The following is an 18,094-nucleotide window of genomic DNA, read 5'->3' on the forward strand; positions in this document are numbered from 1 at the left end:
AATGAAACAATCCAATATGACTTTCAAGAATGGTGAATTCTCTTCTCTGGGTATCTTCACTAAACAGAGTACGATGCATGCCAACAATTCCAGTGATAAATGTCCTGCCTTGAGAAACACTGGCTTGGAAATCTCACTCCCTATACCTTATTCCATTTTTTAAATTTAAATTTTATTTATTTTTAGAGAAAGAGGAAGAAAGAGAGAAAGAGGGAGAGAAACATCGATGTGAGAGAGAAATATCGATCAGTTGCCCCTTGAACATGCCCCAACCAGGAACCAAACCCACACCCCAGGCATGTGACATGGCCAGGAATCAAACCAGTGGCCTTTCACTTTGCAGAATGATGCCCAATCAGTTGAGCCACATCAGTCAGGGATGCTTGTTTCATTTCTGTGTGCCTGGTGAGTACTGCTACCACTAACTCAAATTTTCTCCACTCCTCAGTTGCTATCTCCAACAAAATGATTGTTTCCTTCTATCTTTCAGTTTTCCCAAGTTGGGTCTCTAGTTCTTAGACCTTGAACTACCTGTCTCCTTCTCATTCCTCTACTCCCACCTGTAACTCACAGTGTTTCCGGGGCACTTGCCCACACATGTGGGAACTTAGTAATGGGGACAGATCACAAAAGCCCCATGGACCATATCTTTCCACCAGAAAATGAAGTCTGCTTTTTATGTTTGCTTTTTCACCAAAAAATGAAGTCTGGTCAAGCTGATCACTCTAGATTCATTCAGTTACTGGTTGGTAGTAGCTGGAGTCTCTCTTCTTGTACAAGAACCTTGAGAGCAATAACCCGTCCCAGGAGCCCTAACTCATCAGCACAAGCATGCCGTCACCTAAAAGAGCCATAAGAGAACTCTCAGGCCAGGTGGTGGAGATTAAGTTGAAACTAGGGTCTATACCCATGGAGCACACAGATTATAATTCTACAATCAACAGCTGAAGAGTAAAAGCACTGAGAGGCAGGCCACATAGTAAAAATGGCAGACTATTTGGCTTCAGGCAGACCGGATTTTGACTCTCAACTCTATAGTGCTTACTAACTACATGACCGGGGGTAAGCATCTTTATCTCTCTGAGCCTAAACATTCATATGGATAGATATAATAATATCTGAATTACATACAATATAGTTTACTTGTACAATTACTAATTACTTCTAATTACATCTGGAATTAGCAGTAACACGAAAAACACCTTGTAGAGTGTTAGTACTTCATACGTACTTAATTAATTAGAGCAGTGATTTTCAGCTTTTTTCATCTCATGGCACAGATAAACCAATTACTAAATTCTGCAGCACACCAAAAATATATATTCTATTTGCCAAGCTGAAAAAATTAATAGGTATAATTTTGATCAATTTATACTGGATGGCCATTGTATAGGATGTTGTCACTTATTTGACAATCAAAGGGAAAAGAGATCCATGCACCTGACTAAATGGTAGGCATTGCATGCTTCAAAAATTCTTATGGACCATCATTGAAAATTGCTGTATTAGAGTGATTAACATTATGAGAGTCTATGAAACTCAATAACAGAAAATTTTCAGAACAAAAATAAGGCTCTCCCCTCCCCAACCCTGTGGAATTTGAAAAATTACTTTATTTTTCTGAAGACTCAATTTAACAAGCAGAAAACAGCTCTAACTGCAGATCCATAAGTCTCAATTTATTAATAGATTTCCCTTGTAAGAAAAAGAATGCCTTTTTCTTGTTTCTCAGAGATATTCTTAATGTCACACTTCCATACATTTGTGATACATACAAGGTCCAGGACAAATAACACTTTTTTATTACAAAATCTTTTACTACAAAATCATAAGCATGTAATTCTGTAACATAACAATATCACACTCAAGCACACCATGTGACATTCTCAATGAAATGTTTGAATTAAAACTATAAATTATTATACCCATCTTATTAACCTACCAACCATACTCAAACAGGTGTTACTTCTGTGGACCCTGTACATTGAAAAGAACTCACATGTTTGGTCTTATAATAATTTTAAAGTAAACGTGGTTTTTCTTCTAAGATTTTAAGATAGGTAACATTTGGAGCAAGGCCTTTTTATCCATCAGGGAGTACAAAAACAGTACCTAGAAAGTTGCAAGGAACCACACACACACACAAAACCATAAATGATCTGGAAAGATTATTGGCTCTAAAATACTCGCCTGAAACTACAAAACAGAAATTTTTAAATATTTAACTAAGAGTCTAAAATGAGTTAAAAGAATACAAAATGAAGGTGATTTAACCCATTTCCATAACAGATTGGAGCTAGTGTATTTCAAAGGTATAGGTGTGATGTGTGCATTAAAATAAAGTGGAAAGGAAACAATCAGGTCAGAAAACCTTGACTGGGGGCAACTGAGCATCAAGTTTAGTCCAGCTTCTTGGATGACAAGCCAGAAATGAGGAACTAGTGGTTTCTAAGACTTTTTTCTTCTAACCAAAGAAACAATACTAGTTCATCAGAAGAGACACACTTTTTAAGGCAGTAAAAGCAAAGATGAACTTATGAATATCATTATATAAGGAATATCAAAATACCCAAAAAGTACCAATAGGTTTTCCGTGAAGACCACCTCTTTTACATTGACTTTCAGTTAAAACACACAAGAAAGTATGATTTTAAAGTACAGTATAATGAAGATAATGTAACACAAAGGTGTTGTAATATGTTTAGGGTAGTTAAATTTATGGTCATGTAATGCGATAAAAATAAAGAGGGTGGAAGATTTAGAAAACTGAGTAGACTCTTAAATATCAATGTTTTCTCTTCCAGTCTTCTCAAAAATATTATATTAGAGCAACTCGAGCTTAAGACACCCGACTAGTGCTTGAAACACAAGTATTACACATTCTTAACTGAAAAAAATATCCACATGCTAAAGAGTGAATGTGCAAGTGACAAAGGTATCACGGCTCTGAAAATGAAATGAGTCTTTGTATTTTGGCTCAAATTAAGTGCAATCCCCTTCTACATCTTAGGCAGCAGAAATAACTGTAGAAAAAAAGTAGTTTTTTCTCTTAATAAAGAAATTTTGAATTTGCCTAAATGAGATGAAAATCAGTGCAAGAATCAGTAATATGAAACAAGGTACCCCTCTGAATTTTTTCCTCTGCATCCACCTCCACATTCTCCTCTAATTAAACCCAGTTTGCCTCAAGCACTAGCACTCAAAGTAATTACTAAATACCCAAAATTAGTGTTTCTATTTTGTTTGATTATTATACACTCCACAGGTAACAGAATCTCCAAATTTAACTCTGTTACCAGTCCTCACAGCCAAATTCAGGACCTCCCACTGGGATTTGATAGATTACAGATTTTATAGTATAATGGTGGCTTTTTGTTATGTCTTGCTTTTGCTTTATAACTGCAAAACACAGTATTTCATCTGTTATAGTAATTAAATAGGCATATTAGAAATGAAACAGGCAGATTAGTCTTCTAATTGAATTATGTTTTGTAGCACTGTTATTTTTGGAAAATGAACTGTGAGTCCAAATACAAACTTTTCAAATGGACTTGTGGGAAATATCTGTCTGGATAAAGTAGAATCCACTAGTGCTTTATTCATCCATGACTTAGCTTGCTCGTTCATTCAGGAAAAATCAACAGGTGTCTATTATGTATTTTAGACACTGAGCTGGAAAGTAGGATACAGGGGGGTCGCCCTAGGTTAGTGGGAGATGCATACAAATTATTATTCAAAGTGTGTTCGAACATCATGGAAACAGACAAGATGGAGTGATTAATTCTTTCTGCATGGAATTGGGTAAGTTCTACAGAAAGAAGTTTCACTTGAAATGGACCACCAAGAATAAGAGGGACTTTCCCAGAGAGGGAATTCCAGGAAAATGAATATCTGTGAGCGAGAAATCAAAAATGTCAACAGTGAGGGGCCCTTGGTAGGAAGAGAAAGCTAAAAAGGAAGGGCTTTTAAGAACTTTTGTTACAACATTAAAGAGTTTAGAGATAATGTAGTCCATTGGGATCCACCAAAGGTTTTAGAACTAGAACAAGGGACTTACACAATTAGACCTACACTTGGTAAAGATTAATAGAAGCAATGCCACAGTATTATGAAGGTAATAAAAAATACATGTAGTTGAAAAATAATAAAAAATAAATATATATATATGTACAAAATAACCTCCAAAACTGAATATTCTTTGACTGTTCATCACAATAACCATTCTACTTCTAAAGGTGCCTCAAAAACCATCATAATCTTGTAAAGTTTGAGTTCATGTGGCAAAGATACATGAGTTACCATTGTAAGACTCAATGAGACTCCAACTCTTCACATGAAAAGCATTAACTTTAGGCTGAGTTGACTACTTACAATTTTGTTTTTAAATACCTTTCTCTATTTGGGAGAAATCATAATGCTTTCGCCATGAATTTAAGAGCAAACAGGCATTTTTTTTAAATTTTAACTCTTCTTCTGCTTTTTCCCCCAGTGCAGAGTGAATGCTTCACGTTCTTATCCTCAACCTCCTTCACAACCTTGTGTAACTAAATGGGTGTTTGTTCCTTCTACAGGGCGCCAAACTGAAACTCTATCCACCTCTCCCTCCTTGTTTTTCCAAAGCACAACTTTATCAAAAATTGAAACATGACAGAAAGAAGGAATCAGAATTACTTAAGCTCAACTCATTGGAAAAGAACCCTTCATCACGGGCCAGAAAATATTGCAGAAGAATAACTACGGGTAACTAAGATGGCGCTATAGCAAACACTAAGAACCAACACCAAATGGCATGGCCTGGAATTTGCAGCAGCACCAACTGCTTTCAGCCCTGAGAAGCTAACCTGGGGACTAATAGAGCCAGAAAGAAAGCCCACTTCACTTTGTGGGCCAGTAGGTCACAGCCAAATGACTTAAGGTGCTGTCGGTAAACATCAAGTAGGCTCTTGGCCAAGACAGCAAAGTAATCAGAATCAAACCACTCAGCACATTCTTCACTCTTCCTGCCCCACCTCTCACTTCCCTCAAGCCCTACCCCTCACCTGGTGAGTCCAAGATCACATGGTGAATAAAATCGTGCCTGGATGAAAATCTTCAGAGCTTTGGCCATTACTATCCCAAACAAAAGCTAAAAGTCTTTCACTGGGGATTTCAGCCAAGAATGCTCTTCACTTTTACACTTAAATCTATCCTCTTGTCTAGAAAGATACATTGCTATTTGTTCTGCAGTGAATTGTTTTTTCTTGAGAACTTAATTGTTCCCCACTTACTTTCAGGTTTATATTTTCAAAATGGTTCAAATTTACAATGTGTCCCACAACCAAAGGAACATTACTGAGAAGCCATCCCCCTCTCAAATCCAAACCCCTGAGATTAAGTAATAAAACCAAATAATATAGTTGGAAGCCAAGGACAGACTGAATTTCAACCGTCTTTCACATGTAGGAAGAATTACAGATTTTCTTCTCTTTTATCATGCTACTTGTGTACTCCTTACTCATACCTCAAACTAAATTCCAGATCGAAAAACCTCAAGTCTATCCCTTCTGTCTACTTAGAGATCTTCCACCAAGAACCTAACTTCTCTGAGAAGTTGGAGGATATTGTTTATTAAGTTTTGTCAATACCCAGGTTCTCCAAAATGTTTATGGTAAATTCTCTGACACTCAGAAATGACTCTAAAGAGAAAAGATTTCTAGATTTGCTACCTGAAAGTCAGGCCCTGCATTATTGGACTGTCTCATGAGTTCAAATACCCCCAGAGAAGAGGAAGTACTAAGGAATTTAAACGGGAGAGATTGTAACAGGTCCTGTGTGGCTTTCTACTTGTTTCCTGCCCTTTTCTAATATAGTAAATCTCTGTGTTTTGTGTTTGACAATATCCAGTTTAATGCGAACATCATTCTTGCCCTTGTGGGCTGGTTTTGCATTCCAATGACAGTCAGGGGATCAATCGTTTTTAATTCACCTGACCATCTTCTCAGTTATTGGATAAACCTCTTAACTTTACAGTAAATATCCCTGGATTCTAATGAATTTGTTTTATTTAGTAGACAAAGCAACGCACATTATTTCACTTATGGAAAAGCAAACTCTTTACAATTTTTATATTTCAAATACCCAGCATGATTTATTTACTTCCTCTTTTTAGAAGGAGATAAAATAATGATGTCTTATTAGGTTTTTAAAAAGTGACAGAATAAACTACTACTTGACAACATAATGATGGAAAGAGCACTTGGAAATGATCTTTTAATTCAAGTGAATTAAAATGGACTACAAGGGAGACTGCTCTCACCACTACCCGCCGGTATTGAAAAACTAAGGAATCCAGAGTAGCATGACCGCCCCTCCTATTTGGGGACTTCTAAAACAAATCAGTCTGAAGTATCTTTTTTAACGAGAATAGGTTAACGTATTTGTCCTCAAGAGAGGATAGGTACTTCCTTAAAAGTTACTGTTTTCAAAATCAAGACAAACCCTTTTGGTGACTTAAAATTCACCAAAGATTCCCTAACGCTTTGTGTTTGCAATTAAAACGTTTATTATTAAAACCTACCTCTGTATGTCTGTTATCTAGGGAAACTAACATAAAACACTAACGGAAACAAGCAGGGAGGGAAGGGAGGCTGGATTGCAAGAGAGGGCACTAAATTACATAAAGAGGTGTTTTTGAAAGTAATTTCGTCTATTTAAATACAAACTACCAGCTTGTGCCGTTTTTATCCTTTTAAAAATAATAAAAAAGGAGCATTGTTTCCCATCAGACACGCGCACGCGCGCGCACACACTCACACTGACACACTGCACCAGCACGGGATTCCTGCGATCCCTACTCGCCCCCAGTGCAGTCCCCTCCTTTGTCACGAGCTGCTGTGTCTTTAGCCCCCCGGTGCCGGCAAAGCCACATGCCACCCTCCCGCAGTGGCCCAGGAGCACACCCCCGAGGCGGCGTCACCTACCCTGCTCCGAGCGCACGGCAGACTTGGGTCAGTCGGAAGGAAAGGCTCCCAGGCCAGCAGAAAGAAAAGAAAAGAGAGAAAGACGGTGGGAAGGCTCCTTTACTTCCCACTACAAGGGGAAGTGTTGCGCCCCATGCACTTCGCTGCTCTGCAGCTGTGGTTTCGGAGGAAATTCTCGGCGGCCGAAAGAGCTGCAGCTGGGGTGGAAAGTTGTGGTGCTTTCCCTTCAGCCGCCTGCGCCTGGATCCTCTGCTGTCCCGGCCGCAGCCTTGACAGCTCCCAGGGCCTCCGAGACCCTCTGGAGCCCTGCCGGTTTCCACTCGGAGCTGGCCCGAGTTGCCACATGCACTTAAGAAACCCTAGCAGTTGCGCAAAGAGGAGTCCCAGAAGTTAGAAAGAGTGATTGTGTGTGAATGAGTAAATATACAGTACGAGAGGCAGTAACAACTGAGCGGGGCCAACCCTCAAACTCAGCTCAGGGTTTCAGATTTCATTTGGCAACTGGCAGCTTCAGAAGACTTTAGCGGCTCAGCTGGGGAGGTCCAGAGGAGCCCTGCCCTCGCCCAACGTCTCACTGCTATATTATCTCGTCCGGAGTGACACAGCCCGGAGACTGGCCTGGGACGACCACGCAGAGCCCGCCCGCATTGGTCCCTCCGCAGCTGCTGTCACTCACTTCATTTCACGTGTGTCATAGATACGTGGTGATCGCAGAGCTAGGCCTGTGGGGGCTTGTGAGGATGGAAAAATACTGTCTGCTGACCTCTCTAGGAGCTCTACGTTTCTTTGGCCAAACCCCACGCACCGGTTTTACTTGTTTCCCTCAGCTGTACAAAATCTTATTTCTCTACCATAATTACCTGGGTCTTTAAACCTAGATTCCTAGAAATGCTTATTGTATGCCCTCTAGTTGGGTCCTTAGAGAAATTCAAAGCACAGCTACTTCCTTATCATGGTTTTAGAACTCTCAGGATTACACAGTATGAAAGAAAAAAGAATAAGAAAACATTTTCCTGAATCATCCCCATTCCTCTCTCTTCAAACCATTACCAAAATACTGGTGGTTTGAAATCTCATTTTCAATCTAGATCTTACATTTTGGTTACCTATTTCAAATTGTTTCAAAAGCATGGCAAACCTCACTACTTTAGATTATTTAGAAACCATCACCAGATTTCTTTAAGAAACAAAATAACAGTGACCCCATTAGGTATTGCCAGAGATATTGAAGAGCACACATTTAATTTTCGAAACGCCAGAAATTAAAGTCTGTGTCGACACAGATGTTTTTTTTTTCTTTCTTTCTTTTATCTCTTTCTCTGGATTCTTGGAGTCTTTCTTCCTGGTGGACTGCCCCATTTGACCTTTTAAAAATGTGTATGGAATTCCTGGCCAGAAGCAAGGTAGCTTATTTTCTGATTGGTCGGAATAAATGAACTTCATGGACTGATTTGGCCTTAGGTGTTCTAGCAGTTTGCCATGAAAGCTGGAAGACAATAAAATTAACCAAAATGAAATCTGCACACTCTTGACATACTCAAAAGCTTTAGGAAAATGAGTGTCAATAGGTATGTTTCAAGATAGTGACATTTTCAAAAAATAAGGACCCTACCATGTCAGTATCCTGTTTCAAGATCTAACAATTATTACTACAAGCAATATAGGCTCCACACAATACACAGTTGAACTCTGTGGCTACTGGGCAGTCCCTAAAGTGAAAGATCAAGACATGGCTCTGTGACACACCCTGGTGTCCAAGGCCTTTTCCCTTCAGGTCTCCTGACTCGCTCTCCACCCCCTTTCCATTTGCCATCACTTCATTGACTTGTGTGATGTGAGTGATTATCTTAAACTAGATGAAAATAGACTGTACAATAAGAATAAAAAGATTGTCAGTTGAGGATTAAGCAGTGGGGAGGTATATCTACCAATACAATCTTCCTCTTGCCCCCCTCCCAACACATCTCCACAGAAAGAGAAGGGCAACTGCATTCCTTTCCTAGAAGCCCGTCAGGGATTTAGCAAAGGTCTTTGTTTAGCAAAGAGAATAACCTGCACTAGAAATATTTGGTTGTTCACAGGACTGAGACTATGCCATCTTTCTCTTATTTGCAGACTAATTGGGACTGGAAGATATCCTCACACAGACTGCAGAAACTTTAAAGGAAAAATAAATTCTTTTTTTTTTAAAGATTTTATTCACCCATCTTAGAGGGGAAGGGAAGGAGAGAGAGAGAGAGAGAGAGAAATATCAATGTATGGTTGCCTCTCATCCGTCCCCCGCTGGGAACCGGGAACTAGGAACTGGCCTGCAACCCAGGCATGTGCCCTGACTGGGAATCGAACCGCGATCATGTGGTTCGCAGGCCCGTGCTCAATCCACTGAGCTACACCAGCCAGGGCAAAAAAATAAATTCTTAAAACAAAAGACTTGAAAGTTTCTAACCATAGTAGGATGCTGATGAGACTGATACAGATACCAGGGAAGGTGACACCTATCATTCAGTTCCCAGGGTCTCTGACCGAATATTACCCGGAGCATCACTTACAGCTAAGTTTTACCAGTCAACTCAATTTTCAGTCAAGGGCGTTCTTCAGATGAACTCCACAAGACTCACAAATGATTTTAAGATAAAGGCTAATTTTCAAAATTCCAAACCATAGACACCCTCAGAAGAAAGTTCTATGAAAAGTCCACATAAAAGGCAGGAAGGGTTTGAGGTGCTCAGATTTATAAGGGGGATGTGTAATATTTCCAGGACCAGAGGGATTTCAGGGTCCTATAAATAAAATAGAAGGAAGATGAAGAGGATGAGAAAAAGTCGGAGGAAGGTTGAAAAATGATAATGGCCTCATTACACTTGGATGAATTGAGTATCAGCATTGCCAGAGTCAAGGAGAGGAAAAGCAATCATAGACAATGCCCCTTGGACACTGTTGTTGTCAGGCCACTGTGATTGGAATTTCGTAGAGGACACTCAGCACCAGTTGGTACAATCACTTTGTCTAATGTTTCAAGTAGATGAGTCAAATGGTACTATTATACAAGTATGGATTAAAAATGTGTTCTAATATGCTTCACTTATATAAAAATTGCAGTTTTCCACCACATTCCTTGCCAGATTCTTTGAAGACCTCAGCATAGAGTAACGCTTGTCACGTTACCCACTTGTCCATTAACATCAGATACCGAAGCTCTTTAATTATGTTTTCTTCTGGGAAAACACAAATTCCTGAGAGGGCAAAAAACTCAGTAACAAAACAGAATAGTCAAGAATTGCCAGAATCCTAACATTTCCCTCAGCTCTCACCAACAATGCACAATTTGTGTGGGTCTGAAATATGCCAAGATCTGATTTCAGGGTTAAGATAGAAGTCTAGGCTTTAAAGCACCTCTATTGCAAAATGTCTGGTTTGGGTTTTTTTTTTCATTTTATTTCCCAATGGAAGTTCCTTTTTAAGAAGGTGCAGTTTTGTCTTCACAAATAAGGTGAAAAGCGATTGAGGGAGCTTCGTGCCCACCCTCGCCCAACACTTTGTACCTCGTTATTCGAGGAGAGGGGCTGTACTACTGCTATTAACTACTGGGAGCATCGGCCTGCTCTGCATCCACAAGCCTGTCTCTGTTTTGCTTGTTGATGCAGTTTGTCCATTAGATTCCACATATGAGTGAAATCATATGGTATTTGTCTTTCTCTGACTGGCTTAGTTCACTTAGCATGATGTTCTCCAGGTCCATCCATGTTGTGGCAAAGATGGGGTGGGCCTGGTTAGCGGGTAGAGGGATAGAGGCAAACAGGAAAAACTCATAGACACAGAAAACAGTGTGATGACTGCGAAAGTGGGGATGGGTAGAGGTGGAAGAGGGTATAACAGAGATACATGGCAATGAAAAATCATACAATAAAAATAAATTAATTAATTAATTAAAAGAGTGAGACCAATGAAGTGAGGCCAATGTTGAATCTATAGATTGCTTTGGGCAATATTGACATTTTAAATATGTTAATTCTTTCTTTTCATGAGCATGTTATATGTTTCCATTTATTTGTATTCTCTTCAAATTCTTTCTTCAGTGTCTCATAATTTTTTATGAACAGTTCTTTTATCTCCTTAATATATTTATTCCTAGGTACATTTGTGATGCAATTGTAAATGAGATGTTTTAAAGTTTTTCTTTCTGATACTTTATTATTGGTGTATAAAAAGTGCAAAACATATCTAAATATTTATTTTGTATCTTGCTACTTTACCAAATTTATTAATCTATTCTAGAACCATTTTTTTTGTTTTGTTTTGTTTTGTTTTTTTGGTGGGACCTTCAGGGTTTTCTTTACATAGTATCATGTCATCTGCAAATATTGACAGTTTTTACTTCTTCCTTTCCAATTTGGATGTCTTTTTTTTTCTTGTCTAATTGTTGTGGCTAGAATTTCCAGTACATTGTTGAATAAGAGAAGTGAAAGTGAGTATCTGTCTTCTTCCTAATCTTAAGGGGAACACTGGTAGTTTTTGCTCATTGTATATGAAATTAGCTGTGGGTTTGTCACATATGCCCTTTATTATGTAAAGGTATGTTTGTTCAATCTAGTCCCACTTTACTGACTTTTTTAAATCAGAAATAGACACTAGATCTTGTCCAGTGCTTTTTTTTGCAACTATTGATATGATCATATAATTGTAATCCTTCATTTTGTTAATGTGGTATATCACATTAACATCTCAGGAATGAATCCCACTTGATGGTGGTGTATGATATTTTTAATGTATTGCTGAATTCAATGTGCTACTATTTTTGCCTTTCTATTCATCAGAAATATTGACCTATAATTTTCTTTCTTTCTAGAGTTTCTATCTGTTTTTGGAATTAGGATAATGCTGACCTTGTAAAGCAAACTGGGGAGTCTTCTCTCCTTTTGAATTTTTAAAAATAGTTTGAAAAGAATAGGGGTCACTTCTTCTTTGAGTGTTTGGTAAAATTCATCTGTGAAACAATTTTGTCCAGGACTTTTGTTTTGGGGGAGTTTTTTTATTACTGCTTTGATTTTGTTGTAATTAGTCTGTTCAGATTTTCTGGGGCTTTTTTTTCAGTTTTGAAATATTGTGTGTTTTTAGGAATTAATCCATTTCTTCCCAATTGTTCAATTTGTTCATAGTATTTTCTTGTGATCCTTTGTATTTCTGTGTTGTCAGTTGTTACTTCTCTTTCATTTCTGATTTCATTTGGGTCCTTTCCCTTATCTTCTTGGTGAATCAGATTAAAGGCTTATAAATTTAGTCTATCTTTTCAAAGAACAAGCTCTTGGTTTTATTAATCTTTTTTGTCTTTTTAGAAACTATTTTTTTCATTGATTTCTCCTCTTATCTTTATTTCCCTCCTTCTACTCTCTTTAGGCTTTGTTAATTCTTCTTATTCTAGTTACTGTAGATATAAGGTAAAGTTGTTTATTTGTAATTTTTCCTGTTTCTTGAGGTAGGCCTGTATTGCTATGAGTTACCCTATTAGAAAAGTTTCATTGTGTCCCATAAATTTTGGATTGTTGTGTTTTTACTTTTATTTGTTTCAGGATATATTTTTTCATTTTGTTTTATATGTTTTTTCCATTACTACTTACTCCCCTTATACCCCTCCCCCCAGCAATCACCACCCTGTTGTCCATGTCCTTAAGTCCTTTTTCCTTTTTGCTCAATCCCTCTATACCCTAACCTCCCCCACCTCACTAGCTGTCATCTGTTCTTCATCTATGAGTCTGTCTCTCTTTTGCTTGCTAGTTCAGTTTGTTCATTAAATTCCACATATGAGTGAAGTCATATGGTATTTGTCTTTCTGTAACTGGCTAATTTTATTCAGCATAGTGTTCTCCTGGTACATGAAGGCCACCGCAAAGTGTAAAATTTTCTTCTTTTTAAAAAATTTTTTGATTTTTACTTATTTTTTAATGTTTTATTGATTATGCCATTACAGTTGTTCTATTCCCCCCTTCACTCCCCTCCACCCTGCACACCCCCTCCCCCACCATTCCCCCCTTTAGTTTATGACCACGTGTCTCAAGTTCTTTCGATTCTATATTTCCCCTACTATTCTTGCCCTCCCCCCTATCTATTTTCTACCTACTGTCTATGCTATTTATTCTCTGTACCTTTTCCCCCCTTCTCCTCCTCCCACTCCCCTGTTGCTAATTCTCCATGTGATCTCCATTTCTCTGTTTCTGCTCCCGATCTAGCTGTCCTCTTAGTTTGCTTTTGTTTTAGGTGTGGTTGTTAATAACTGTGAGTTTGCTGTCCTTTCAATGTTCATATTTTTTATCTGCTTTTTCTTAGATAAGTCCCTTTAACATTTCATATAATAAGGGCTTGGTGATGACGAACTCCTTGAATTTGACCTTATCTGAGAAACACGTTATCTGTCCTTCCATTCTAAATGAAAGCTTTGCTGGATAGAGCAATCTTGGATGTAGGTCTTTGGATTTCATGACTTGGAATACTTCTTTCCAGCTACTTGCCTATAAGGTCTCTTTTGAGAAATCAGCTGACAGTCTGATGGGAACTCCTTTGTAGGTGATTGTCCCCTTTTCTCTTGTTGCTTCTAGAATTCTCTCCGTTTTAATCTTGGCTAATGTAATTATGATGTGCCTTGGTGTGCTCCTCCTTGGGTCCACCTTCTTTGGGACTCTCTGAGCTTCCTGGATTTTTTGGAAGTTTATTTCCTTTGCCAGACTGAGGAAGTTCTCCTTTATTATTTGTTCAAATAAGTTTTCCACTTGTGGCTGTTTCTTTTCCCCTTCTGGTACCCCTATAATTTGGATGTTGGATTGTTTAAAGATGTCCTGGAGGTTCCTAAGCCTCTCCTCATTTTTTTTGAATTCTTGTTACTTTATATTTTTCTGTTTGGTTAATTTTTTCTTCCTTCTGGTCCACTCCCTTGATTTGAGTCCCAGTTTTCTTTCTATCACTATTAGTTTCCTGTGCATTTCCCTTCATTTCAATCAGTTTAGCCTTCACATGTTCCACTAATTTGTGGCTAAAATCAACCAGTTCTGAGAGGTTTGCTATTTCATTTTTGCTTGACAAAGTGGGGCTTCAGGGAGTCAGCAGGGAGTGGTTAGTGCATTTCCCCAGGCTAATGTCGTATGAAGAGGAGGGCTTGACACAGGAAAGATGGTGTCAGTGGGTGATATGGAAAAGGGACACAACACAGGGAAAGTGGCAGCTCTCCTTCCAGCCTTCTCCCCAAAACCACACAATCCAACCTCTCCCTGTATCTCTCTGGTTCCCTCTGAGCTGCAGTCCTTCCACAGCAGCCTAGGGTGACTGTCCACAAGTGAGATTTTTTTGCATTGGCCCTTTAAGTTGGCACCTGGGGTTCTAGCAGTCTCCTGTCTCACCCCAGAGCAAGGAATCTCTGCTGATTTTCCCAGCCAGATATTATGTGGGTTCCTCTTCCTGGCAACTCTTCCAGATTGGGGACCCTGGCATGGGGTGAAACACATCACTCCTCTGAGGGGAGCCCTGTAGCTGAAATAGCCTTCCAGATTCTCAGCCACTGCCTTTGGGTGTGGGGTCAGCCCCTTTCTCATCTCTGCCCTTCCTACCAGTCTCTGTTTGAATTCTGTGTATCCTGAGTAGTAGGACTTCTGTTCAGCTAGTCTTCGGATGGTTATCCCGGTTGACTATTCTATAATTTAGTTGTAATTTTGATATGGTCCCAGGAAAAAGTGAATGCAACTTCCACCTACTCCATGGCCATATTGGATCTTCTGTGTGCCTGTCTTGTATAAGTGTTTGGATCATATTCCTAACCAAAGCAAGGTCCTTTTTGCTTGGGCCCCAAATTCAAACATCCCTTTCCAATTAAAAGTTTTATTTGATGCTGTTTAGATCTCAACTCAAGAGTTTACTGATTGAGTGTTGAACAACTAAACTCTCCCTTCCAAGATATGTAGATCTACCCCAGTCAGCCCCCAGAAAAACCTGCTTTATATTTTTAGTGGCCATTTATAAATCTCTCAGTTACTATTCTAAAAATTCTTTGTGCTTGCTGACTCACAGTTTCTCTAATACAGCCTTTATTTTCCCGTCATTCGTATATCAGCTTACCACATCCTCTTTCCTTTTTCTACAACCCCCCATGAGGACAGACAGACAGACAGACACACACACATGCCGTGCACATTCACATCACACATGCACACCCATAAAGTGAATCATTCCTTCGGATATGCAACTACCTACTTGTGGATTCAGCTTTTACCTTTTTTGTAGATTTTATATTTATTATCATTTGTAATCACCTCATTAAGTTTGTACTTTTAAAAAAATTATATACTGCCACAGAAATAAAACCACTCTGCTCCATAGAATTATTTAGTTATAGACTATCTAAATTATATGTGACTTTAAAACAGTTTCTTATTCCTAATACTCAAGTGAACAGATAATAAATTATTAGTAGGTACTTTACATGTGTCTAATTAGTGTCATGTATATTTTAAGCATCATTGTTTGTCTAGAAAATCCTCATTTTATCCTATTTCATCATTCTAAGCTTTTCTTCATTTCATTTTATTTTCATAATATTTCAAGATCTTTAAATAATGGCTAATTTTTTTCGCCTCCTTTTTCATTTTTCTTCCCATTTGCATTGCCTGCTTTATCATTTCAGATCATTCAAAGGTTAAGGAGAAGCACTTTTACCTCATTGTAGATTCTTGTCCCAATGGTATAAAATAGACAGTCAAACTAAAAAATTGAGCTATTAAGGCTGCTAATGGACTTGGATACTAGACACAGTTGATCCCATGCTTGAGCATGGTTGGGGTGGTCTCTCAGTTAACTTGAGACTTGGGGCTGAGGTCATAACGTTAAGTCACTTAAAACCAGTTAGGAGAATAAAATGTTTTATTGTTAGAGTGCAGACATAACTGTCAACCTGTGTAAAAGATAAATAAGAAAGTGTAAATGAATCAAAATAACTTATTCAAATACATTAATAATGGTAATAAAAATAAGAATAGGAATAGGAATAGTCCTTACAGTTTTTAAGGCGTCTTCTTATATGTGATGTCTTTTTTTTGCAGCAACCCTATGAAAACTGTATCATGGCTTATATTTTATAGAAAAGAGAACACAAAAAAACAGTGTATACACCTTGCTCAGGATCACATAAGCTAATAACGCATGAAAATAAGACTTGAATTCAAGCCATTTGAATACTGATTCTGGATTTTTTTTACTAATATGTCAGCAGCATCTCCCTACACATAATTTCCCTTTTACATATCACTTATACTGGTCAAGTGCTTGACAATAACTATCATTACTTTCTTTTATGAGATTTTCCCTTTCCCACAGACCAATTCTAAATCCCATTTTAGGTATTAATTTTAACACCATCTCCTATCAAACCTTTTATTTACATCTCTAACAAATAGTAAAATTAACTCTTCTCTCTCTGTGTGTTCACCATCTGTTGGAGGTGCTAATGAACACAAAGTTCGCCAAAAAGCAGGTAGAAATATAAGAAAGAACAGCAAGTGGTTTAGGTAATTTACAAACTTGAAAATTAGTTCCTGAGAAATAAGTAATGGTTTTAGGATAAAACAGTATGTTTGTTTTTCAAGACAGAAAAGATAGGCAGAGGAATTGAGTTAAAATACCACTTTCTCAATATTTGAAAAATTATCAAACAAAATTCTGAAGAAATCAATGAAAATAATTTTTCAAAGATTTTTCAAGATAAACTAAGAGAATGTTTTGAAAGGTTTTCTTAGGCTCCGCTGAGAAAGAAATGACAATCAGCCACAAAGTTAGGCAGTATAGAGCTTTATTGGGGTTTGCACACTTGGGCAAGGTTCTCTGGTCCACAGAGTGGGGCCAGGGAAGTCGCACCCAAGCAGGGAATGTGGCGGGGTTTTATTTTGATTGGCTCTCTTCCTGGGAGTTGGGTATTAGTCCCCTTTGAACAAAGTGGCAATATATCATTGGTGGTTCTCCTCAGGCTCAGGTTGCTATGTGGACAAAGCCCGCCCTTTTGGCTCTCTTGTTTGATGTCAGCCATCTTTTCCAGGTTGTAGTTCATCTGCCATTTTGTCCTACCCTGCCCATCCTGACATATTCCAAGAAAGCAATCACCTAAGGGCAGTTCAAGATGTGAGCTATTAAACAAACCCCTGCAAAAAATAGGGCTACAAAGTCATCCACTCCATTTCTTTTCTTCTTTCAAATTTCTCAACTTTTTCAAAGTTTGAAAATTGTGTGAAGCAAGATTTGTGAAGGCCTATTTTGCAAGAGTGGAAAGGTTACTCTGGGGGTAACATGGTACGAACATAGGATGGAGACTGAAGAGGACAAATGGTGGTGTTTCCAAATGCTAAGAAGTCTATTGTAGGTGACTTCAGTAGAAGGCTCCCTGTCCTGTGTGTTTTATTCAAGAATGGAGAGGCCTATGAAAGAAACTTCTAAATGGATCTTGAGGGAACATCCCATGAGATGGAAATTAAAGCCCCAAGACTTCAGTTCAAGATACCGATGCATTTGAAAGGACGATGGTTTTGGATGGGACATCAGACAAGTTCATTCAAATATTCTCTGAATCAAACTTGGAGAAAATAATTCCAAGTTCTTCAAGAAAGAAAATTTTTAAAAGGAGAATTGGACCATCTTCTATGTAGCCCAATTAAATAATTTTAAGAGCAGCTTAGAGAAAGCGTCTTCTATCTGGGGTGTTCAGCATCTATAGAAGCAATCAACAGCAAGAGCAAAATCAAACTCAGCTCTGCCTTCCACGTCCAACCCTGGGGCAGATTAAAGTCACCAGGTAAGAGAATGTACTGTAATACTGAGACCTGTGGCAGAAAAATATCAAAAAGTCCCCAGGAGAGAATATAAGCTGCCCCACACCCTGTGAGGGGTAAATGGGAGCCTTAGCTGGAGGGATCTCCAATGATCCTGCTGGGCAGAAACTCCGAAACTAGAGTGTAAATCCTAGACTTTAATTAATACATAAATGTTCATCATTAATGTAAATTTCATCAATACCCCTCCCTAAACCTTTTTAAACTGCCATAGATACTCAAATACTATCACAGGGACTTAGAAGTACAGAGGGGAAATAGTTAAACTCCATAATACTAATT

The 18,094-nt window shown here is 38.4% G+C and overlaps 1 protein-coding gene across 1 annotated transcript in view; it reads right to left on the minus strand.

Annotated features, from left to right (window-relative positions):
* The window catches only part of ARHGAP24 (Rho GTPase activating protein 24), a 516,933-nt gene extending 509,577 nt beyond the window's left edge, over window positions 1-7,356 (minus strand). Inside the window, exon 1 of the mRNA XM_037030752.1 lies at window positions 6,960-7,356. The gene's annotated coding sequence lies outside the window, so the exon portion shown is untranslated. The remainder of the gene's footprint in view (window positions 1-6,959) is intronic.
* Window positions 7,357-18,094: the final 10,738 nt, after the last annotated feature.

Source organism: Sturnira hondurensis, unplaced genomic scaffold (assembly GCF_014824575.4).
Source record: "Sturnira hondurensis isolate 20B ecotype Veracruz unplaced genomic scaffold, ASM1482457v3 Scaffold0001721, whole genome shotgun sequence".
Taxonomy (NCBI): domain Eukaryota; kingdom Metazoa; phylum Chordata; class Mammalia; order Chiroptera; family Phyllostomidae; genus Sturnira; species Sturnira hondurensis.